The following is a 9961-nucleotide window of genomic DNA, read 5'->3' on the forward strand; positions in this document are numbered from 1 at the left end:
CAGGAGCTCTCATCTCCATCTGCAACATCCACAGCCCGATTCTCACCATCACCGCATCACCAGCCATCACCGCTGCTCGAGCAGGAGTCATTGCACAGCTGCTCAACAGAACTGGACCTGTACAGCATGAGAGGCCCTACAAGGCTGACACCTTTGGCTACTGAGGATTCTGTTTGGTGAGTATTAATACAGTCTTTGTTAGGGGTGGATTAACACACTTTACCAGTACATCATCTGTCCAAGGAACACGCAGAAGCACCTTCGCACAGGACAGAAACCTCCAACCCCATAACTGACGTTTACAACTGGAAAATGCAAGAAAAACGGTATTCCAGGTACTTCATAAAACACTGAACGCAATGCTTAATCCAAGTAATCCACAAGCAATCTTCTTGGCAACCTAACTGCGTTTTCTAAGCAGGAGACTGCAATAACGGTTTGGTTGCATATAATTGGATCCCTTTATATGTTTGTGTTGTGCTTATTTCTGAAACCTTCCAAAACTGAAAGGTGGCCTGTAATATTTGACTTGGCTTTTCACTCCGACCCAAGGGATCACACGGTACTTTACACACAGTCCAGAGAAATATGAGTTTTGTATTAGCACGGATCAGAAAGCACAGCTATCCCTCAAGGACCAGCCACCAGGACATAAAAGGAAAACTGAGGAAATGGCACCAATTTTAAATTGCTTTTTATTTGTATTTGTTTTCCTTAGGAAGCTCCTACTGTCTGGACCAGTTTCTGTGGTAAATGCAATTCAGTGGGGAAACAGAAGAGACTTTGAGGCCATTTTTCACAGAACGTCGTTCATTCCCACCTGCACACTGAGGCGTTTGGCCAAGGCAGACTGGAGTGTGCAGCCCCCACTGCCCGCGGACCGGCTGTCCCTCTGTCCCTCAGGCCGCTGGCCCAGCTGGCTCGCCGCACAGAACCATGCACAGCAGTTAACTGGCTGGGTTTTGGCCTCCCCTTGTGCATTAAAGTTTTAAAGACTGAAAAATGAGCATTGAAAAAATTTCCCTCAGTCAGCAACCTGCAATCTATTATGGCAATTAATCAAAGACATACTTTGTCAACTTCCCCTTGTTCTCTTATGCTTTATGATCATGTTGTTATTTCATCAACACAATACAAAGGGATTAATCTTCATTGCAGGGAAAATTGTTTTCCAGACTAAGGGCAGCAGCCTTAGCTATGCTACTGATCTTGCGCTTCAAATCAAGCCCTGAGAGGAGAATTAATTATTTTTAACTGGGATACATTCATTAAGCCCTAGCCAGTGCATTTTCAAGTTGTGCACATTATTGTAATAAAGATCTGTTATTCAGGGCAGCACACTCACAGTACGGCAGGTTCGGCAAGCAAACGTGAGGGTTGCGTGCAACTGAACGGACTCGTTAGGGTGACCACGTCAACGGGGGTGCAATACCTACAAACACCACATCAGTATGCTATTGCACTGCTTCCTTACTGGAAAGAATAACTGCAGTAATTACACTGTTATGATGAATATTCTACAGAGCAGCAACCATCACTTAATCTGTTACAAAGTGGAACGTCGAATTGTTTTTTCTAGTTTGGAGGCTAATTGCACAGCAGACACCTCCCAGTGCAGGTGACACGCTGCAGCAGTTCCGTGCCTGTTATTAACCCCAGCTCATACGACTTTGCCGCGAAGCTTTCAGAGTTCAGGAGAGTCCGGGTGGAAGAGGACACGCAGGACGCCTCTGCAGCCAGAGACACCCTGACCATCCCAACCATCTCATTCTCCTGTGTTTTCCCCTAGAATATCAGCTCAGCTTCAGCTTTTGTTAGAGCTCTGTGTGACCTGCTGTTAAGTGCACGTAAGAACTAAGAGAGTGACATCCCACATCTTGCTTGGACCATCTGGAGCGTAAGCTCCATAAAAACCCAATATCCAGCAACTTTGAGCATTATTTTGCATCACTCATAACATCTGCAACACCCCCAGTCACTTTTTAAAGTCACCTGGTGCCACAGCACCTCATTTCAGAGCTCCATGACTTATTGTATTGTAGTCTCTGTGTTCTTACCAATGCATTTCAGCAGGACTGTCCAGACATTCATGCTGTAGATGTCTGAAGTATTTGCAGGTCAACCGCAGCACCCTAAATCTTCACACTGACGGTGGAACTTCAGAGCATTAAGTTCCTGTGTTCTTTGCTTTTCTCATTACTCAGTTTGGTCTTATCATTGGCTCATTGCCCACAAAACATTGATTAGCCGCAGAATGTCTGTGGCCAGCACTGGAAAACCAGCCATAAATTTACATTCTCTAAAGAAGTTCTGACAGAGCCAATAACAAGCTGAACACCTTGTGGGCTCTTTTATTACCATGTGGATAGAGGGCTCATTTCACCAACTCAGTAAATAATTGGTTTCAGCTTAATGCTCTTGTAGTTAAAAGAATTACTAACAACATCCACTCCAGAAAAAAAATACAGTGCTAGCCTCAGGTACTGATACACAAAGGACTAAGTGTGTAATGACACTAGTAACACACTGAGCTCAAAACCAGGTACATCATGTGAAATTCTTCCCTGTGGACACAGCCAGTACTTTTCTGAATCTCTTCAAATGAGGGCTGGATGCAAGATACTCCACATACACATGGCACTTACTACTGTAGTATGCACCCATCTCAGAGCTCCCAGCTCACTGCTGCTCGCTGGGATTTTGAGGCTGATTTTCGAGGAACTTGGGGAGCTGCACACACACCCGTGCCTGGTCTGCCGCCATGGTTCAGTGCTCACACGGCCAGCGGATCACTCCCCTGCCCCTCCTGAGCCTCGCTCAGTGCCCACATGTATGGAGTGCAACAGGAAAACTCTTCCCCACTTTCAGCTTCTGGAAAACTGGGCTTTGCTTCATAAGTACAAAATTCAGAGATAAAGTTTGTTTTTTCACTACTCCAAAGGGAAAACAGATCATTTTCCAGGTCTTTCCATCAGCTGCATTCCATCCTGTGCCACAACACAGGGGCAGCATTACAGACACTCCTGTGCTGCCATCCACCCAGCACTGATTACAGCTCCGAATAAATATCTCCTTCCGCAGCCACAGGAAAATGCCTTTTCCAGCCATGTGCCTCCTGCCCCTGCCGCTCCTCTGGAAAGCCTGCTCACGGAATATTCACTCATTTATCAGCTGAAGGGCTGCCCCAGCAGCACACTGTTTGCTCCCATCTCTGCACTGCTAGAGTTCGCCGTTTATTTCCCTGATTGCACAGTGCGCCTTCAGATCCTTTTCCCACTCCTACTGATTGGGGAGGGCAGGTGCAGGGAAAGGAGCTTCTGTTTAATGGCTTTGTTACTACAGAGGTTTTAGGGCATTACCAAAATCAAGTGAACTGCTTTTCTTTAGCTAAGGCTCAGCTTTCAAAAGACTGGCATAAGGAAAGCAAAGCAAGTGCTTGTGAACTGCGTGGTTCCCCAAGCTCAGGCTACCAAACTGTCAGCATCCCCAAAGCAGCCAGACAACGAAGGAACTCGAGTGAGCGGCTGCGGCGCCGCCCTCGGTCATCACTCGTGTCAGAACACAGAGGTCTTACAGAAAAATTCCCTGCGCTTTAATGGCTGTAATTGCCTCTCATCAGATCCAGTTTCTTGAGCCCTTACAGATCCTGTGAGCTTTCCCGATGGCTCCTGAGTTAGAAAAGCCATGCCCCCTCTGTATTTAAGTGATCATAACACATTAGTGATAAATACGAAGTAATTGATTTTATTTCCTTCCTCCTCCAACAAGCTTAAACTAATAATAATTATGTGAAAGTATTTCCATTGGTAAATTCATACATTTCTGGCAGTAAAATCAATTGTTTCAAGGACAAATTCTATCACAAGAATTAATCATTGCTATCTTCAGTTATTGTATCACTCAATTATCAATGCTACTCATGATGCAAAGTATGTAGGAGGGCATCTTAATTACAAAATAAGATTGCACAGTAACTACCAAGTCTTCTGAAAGACAATGAATGGGAAAACACTCCTGATGCTGGAGCACGGCAATATATACACTGTCAGGACTTCCTGCGAGGCTGCTGCAAGAATTTCTTATCCCAACATGGCAACTGCACTCTGCACAGTAAGTGCTGTCCTGCACAGAGCTGCATGACAACCCAGCCAAAATCTGTTATTTGAGAGATGCTACATCATTCACACTTGGCCTCAAACACCTTGGTGCCTGGGTTAGGAGTCAAACAGCTGTGCTCCCCTGCATCAGGGCAAAGCCTCCACTGCAGTTTGCTTTCCTTTAGAAGGGCAAATTCATAATTAACTAGTTCAGATTCCTTGCTACTGTGGATTGCAATTGCTTAACTGATTTATATCTGCAAAGGATCTAGTCCTTGATCTTGAATTTCCAATTAATTTTCTTAGTAGCAAGTATAACATGCATGTTTGGTAAGAATAACAGACAATGACTGCACTGCTGTCTACTGTGCCATGAGATAAATTATATTCATCATGTGGCTCTAACCATGTCACTCCCACAGTGCACAGTAATTCATCTCCCATAACCCTGATTTCATTCTGAACCTCTGAGCAGATCCCACGGGACGTTCATTGTTAGCGTATCTGTCAGGCGAGTGCATCCCTCTGCTTTCCAGCGCCTGTTCGGCTGCTGCAAGAGGCAGCATTTCATCTCCGCTCAAAGCCATGTGGCTCCGCAGGCGTGGGCGACGGCTGCAGCCGGGCAGGGCACACGGTGCTGACAAGGCCTGACTGCTCTGGGTGCACACGCGCCATTGGCCTGGGACATTACGCTTGATTTGTGTCAGTCAAGAACTATGACAAGATAGCTGGTGCTGAAAAAAGTCTTAAAACTTACTGTGCAGTCCATGGAAAAGAGTCCAGACAAAGAGACAGGCACCAGGATGCTGCCCAGAGGAACACAACTTTGCTCACAGCCTGCCGAGCAGTCCCATTTGTTCTAAAATTAGAATGAACTAAGTTGATAAGTCAAGTAAGAGCTTGAGTCGTGCCCCAAATTGGGACAGCCTTTTGTGAACCTGTTTTTAAATGCCAGAAGAGACATTAATGTCTACAACAGAGCTATGTCTGACCAGCTCCCCTTTAAACACATCTCTAGTCTTGCGCAGTCCCTGAACAGAAGAAAAAGGCTAACCCGGGGTCCCTGCTGCGGTAACTGCTTTTCCAAGAGCATCTCACTGGTACATGTACGAGCACAAGAGCTCACGGAGCTTCCCAACCGGCAGCTCATTCTCAGTGTGTGCAGGAGCCAGGCGCAGCGGCGGGAGGCAGCACAGTGCTGCTCGCAGCCGTCCCTTCGCAAGGAAACGACCTTGCTTTGGTTTCTCCACTGGTCCTCACAGCACACATGTAATGAAGCTAAACTGCAAATTTCCTCCTCTAAGTGATAGTAATTTCCTGTTGTGCTCCCTGCCTGCTCAGGTCACCGAGCCTCATTAGGCACAGCAGCTCAGGTGCCCAGATCCCCGGGGTTCTGCACTGGGAAACCTTTCCCACACAGTCATTCTTCAGTAACTAACTCAAATAATGCTTTAGGGACCAAAGAAAATTATGTATTTTAAACATTAAAGTATTATTAGTAGTAAGCAATAGAAATGATTGTTCTGAAATAGAAAAACACCTCCTGAAAGAATCTGTGCCAGCCTTAATTACACTCCCATTGTATTTCATCTTCATGCTCCCCACACTGAGAGGGAGGGGTGGGTGGAAGATAATTGGAACAAGGTGAAAATGAGTGCTCATTAAATTGCAGACTACACAAGTACTCATTCCATGTGAGAGGGCTGTAAATATGACTTTTAATGAAGTTATGACATGCTTGCCAATAAAAGTCATTTACTTCACAGTATTACAGTTAATTATACACAGCTGGAGCCATTTATTGCCCATCCCTTGTTAACTTTGCCTGAGCTCATTAACCCTTTCACAGCTCTGCTATGATATCTCCCAAGCAAGAATTATAGGACAAAAAAGCTACAAGAACTTTAGGAGGAGGAGTGGGAGGCTAGATACATCATTAAATGAGAAAACAAGACGTTGGTTCACTTCACATTAAACCACATCTGGTCGCCTTCACCACGAAAACGATCTGTCTGTCACAGCTACGAACACCAGCAGCTGCCAGCTCTGCTGCCCACCCACAGCCCCGAAACACATTCGGATACACCAAACAGTTAAACACAAGAACTTTGCACAGACTCTTCTAAACTCCATGTTCACAATCAGTAACTGAAGGTTAGGAAGTCACAAGCTCATTACCAAGTTTCCTTCTCTAAAATTGCCTAAACAGCTTCTTGTACCTTACCTCTAATACACTTCACTATAATCTTTGTTCAACAGGATATCAGCCAGATAACGCACTGTGATACTAATCAAAGAAATAACAGTCTTGTACTCGGAACAGAGAGCAGACTGCACTGCCCTGGGAGACAAGGGCTCGATGCTGCAGCACCCAAGAGCAGGGGCACTGGGAATGCAGCAGGATGGCCAAGTACACAGCCACAGTTACATGGCCGAGCATTCAATCCGTCCCCGCAAAGCCACAAGTACAATATCCTGTCACAGAAGTGGGGTTTTGTTTATCAGGGATCAGAAGAGATCAGGCTCTAGCTGGTCATGATCATTATCCTTCAAAGCTTCTGTTTCTACACAACCTCAGAAAATGAACGCTGGCAAAATACAACAAAATGGCAGCAGCAGCTTATAAACCACATTTCCTTAACCTGTCGGCAGAAAATTCAAACCCAAGACTAGTATTCTAAACTGAGTTTAATAAATAAAAAGGACTCAAACTCTCCATCCAGCATGTCACACAGTCCTGGCACTATATCATAATTTTCTCCAGTTCGTTAATGAAGACTAATTATCCAAATAATTCAGCATGACTATCTGTTCCTGACCACTGCAAGTCATCCTGCTGCTCCTCAAAATCCTGTTTGTTCCTTCTCCCTTCTCTTATTTTAAGCCCCTGACTGTTCCAAGTGCCTTTTATTTAAAGAGAAATTGGTTACCTACTGTGTATGTTTCTGCAGGGAGCCCTTTAATGTAGACTGTTGCAATTTTCTCCAGGAATATACTAATAATTACAATGACTAGGGACTTGCACTTTGTTATCTAAGAGGAAGTCACAAAAACACAAGGAAGACTTATTTGTTTAAGTCCACACAGAAAAGAGCAATGTGTGATAAAGCCATAGGGTCTTGTTAAGCACTAATGAGCTGGGGAAGAACTAAGGCCATTAAAAAAAAAAAATTTAAAAAAAATCAGAGAAATCAGAGCACAGAGGCAAACAACTGCAGCACAATCAGCAAGCTGACCAAGCCACTAAGAACTATACATCCTCAACCTTAAAACATGAAATTTACTCTTATTAATTCCGACGCAGAGATTTACAGGTCACATTTTCAAGGTGATTTCTGCTCAGCAATTTAAGATTTTGAACAGAATGAAAAGACCTGTCCAGGCATGAAATGCAGCAACTAGATTCAAGTTTCTGCTGAACGGAAAGCCAGCGTGAGCTCCCCACCATCCACGACAAAGCCACTGCTGGAGCAGCTGAGTCAACCCGCGTGCGGGTTTGCACCTGAGCACACCTACACGTGAGGAGTTTGTCGTCTCAGAACGCGGAGCAGCTCGACACATAAGCTGGAGCACTGCTGCTGCACATCCCCGGCCTCCTCGCCGCTGCAGCCCCAGGGCAGCACTGCCGCTGCTCAGAGGCTTTAGTCTTCCTTCCCCTGGGTGTAGATAAAAGTTGACTTTTAAAGCTCATCCTACTGACTGGACTGACTTCAGGCCTTTGGAACATGTTCTTAGACATTAATACTTTCTGTCAGTTCACACCTAGAGACTCTTTGCACATTGGCACACTGCCCCTATCAGACTGCAGCGACATCCAACTATTAGGCCAAGCACTAAAGAAAGGGCCCAAATCCCAATCATTATCTGTCTCCAGAAGTACACACAAGAACCACCATTCTTACCCTTCCTGGTGTAAAAACTACCCAAGAGGGCAAACCAGCTGTCACGCAGGCAAACAGACGCCCAGCTTGTTCAGGAAGCCGTGAAGTACTGCAGGGAGGCTGGGGGGCCACACCACTCATAGCCAGCACAGGCAGCGCTGCCTTCTTCATGGACCAGCTTTTAAATCTACTTCTACAACTTCATACATTGTCACTATTAAAGCTCCAGTTTAGCACAGAAGAATATGATTAACAAAGAAAGCAAATAAGGGCATGATTCACTATTCTAGTTATTTGGAAGTCATGAGGCAGAGACAACTATTTCAGCCCCTTTCTTGCCAAACACTGAGAAGCCAACAGTGAAATATTAATTAGAGAAGGAGCTAAAACTTGCAAAGATAAAATCTTCAGGAATTGTGTTCTAATGGCTAGAGTAGTTAAAAAGCAGAATTCAATATCTAGGGAGTAATGCTTAATCTGTTGGATCTCTATCCCATTGGAGATTTTTAAGGAGAGATTAGAAAAACATGTGAGCAGTGTTAAGTCTTGCTGACACTGCCTTTGAACATACGACCTCAAGAGATTCCTTCCAGCTCTGTTTTTCTCTAATTGCATGTTGCAGAAGGCTCTGAAATTCAACCTCTATTGAAAGACAAATGTAAACCTTGAGAGAGCGCCTGACTATGAATATACCATTTCACTCCACCCCAGAATCTGGGAAAGCGATTAGGAGATCTCTTGAGTGTAGTCAAGTCTCATATTAGCTTACTACCACAAAACCTCAAGTCTCACCAGCGCTGTAATGCTTCATTTGAGAAGTCTTACTTTTAAATTGCAGCAGTAACTCTACCGAATTCTTTTTATAAGAATGCTTTAAGATCTGATAGTGAATACATCAGGTGCTATACAGAGGAGGAGAAGCTTGCCTTCTCTCCAGCATTAATAATATTCATAGACGGGGCAGATGAGGAGGAGAAGAGACATTCCGAGAGAAAATGACACTGCTGAATTCAACAAGTCTAAACAATGGAGCTCAAAGGCTAAACCCTGCTCCAGTGTCCTCACCCAGCTGTAATGGCTGACTCTCACAAATACAGAAAAAATAAGTAAACACTGAAAAACTTCCAGAAAACAAGCCCAGTCAAGTGATAACTGCAGACAAGCTGTACTGAACATAGGCCTGACTCTAATCAGGTAAGCCATAGCCTTCTCTCTTTGGAGAGAAAAAGGTGATATTAGCTCCCACTTGTAACACAGACCTCTGCCTCAGATAAACCAATTCCCACTATGAGAAGTCTCCAATGTCTTCCAAAAAAATAGAGAAGCACTAATTCACAATGAAACCAAGCAGGGAATTAAGAGTAACTGATGATACTATACAGAAGAACAAGAACCCCAAAAGGCACAGGCCCACAGTACCTGAGAGCCACGCAGCACCAGCTCAGCAAACACTGAATCCAGGCAGCGAGGCAAACCAGGCAGGGCCGCAGCTCCTCACAGCCCAGCTCAGGGGCCAAGCGAGGCTTGGGGCATTGGACTAGATGATCTTTCGCAGTTCCTTCCAATCCCTGAAATTCTGTGAGTCTGCGAAGGCTGCAGGACGAAGCCACCAACAGCTCCCAACTGGCCTCAGGCAGAGACAAAATGGCGCCCTGGAGCAGACAGGGAGCGGGCGCCGCGCGGGGCCGCGAGGAGGAGGGCGGGGCCGCGAGGAGGAGGGCGGGGCCGCGAGGAGGAGGGCGGGGCCGCGAGGAGGAGGGCGGGGCCGCGAGGAGGAGGGCGGGGCCGCGAGGAGGAGGGCGGGGCCGAGAGGAGGAGGGCGGGGCCGAGAGGAGGAGGGCGGGGCCGAGAGGAGGAGGGCGGGGCCGAGAGGAGGAGGGCGGGGCCGGGTGGGGCCCAGGCTGGGAGGGGCCGCCGGGCTGGGCTTTTATTGCATTACAAAATACCTGACTGTGCAAAACAAGCTTTTTTTACGAGTAAGAT

Source organism: Nesoenas mayeri (assembly GCF_963082525.1).
Source record: "Nesoenas mayeri genome assembly, chromosome: 27".
NCBI classification, from domain to species: domain Eukaryota; kingdom Metazoa; phylum Chordata; class Aves; order Columbiformes; family Columbidae; genus Nesoenas; species Nesoenas mayeri.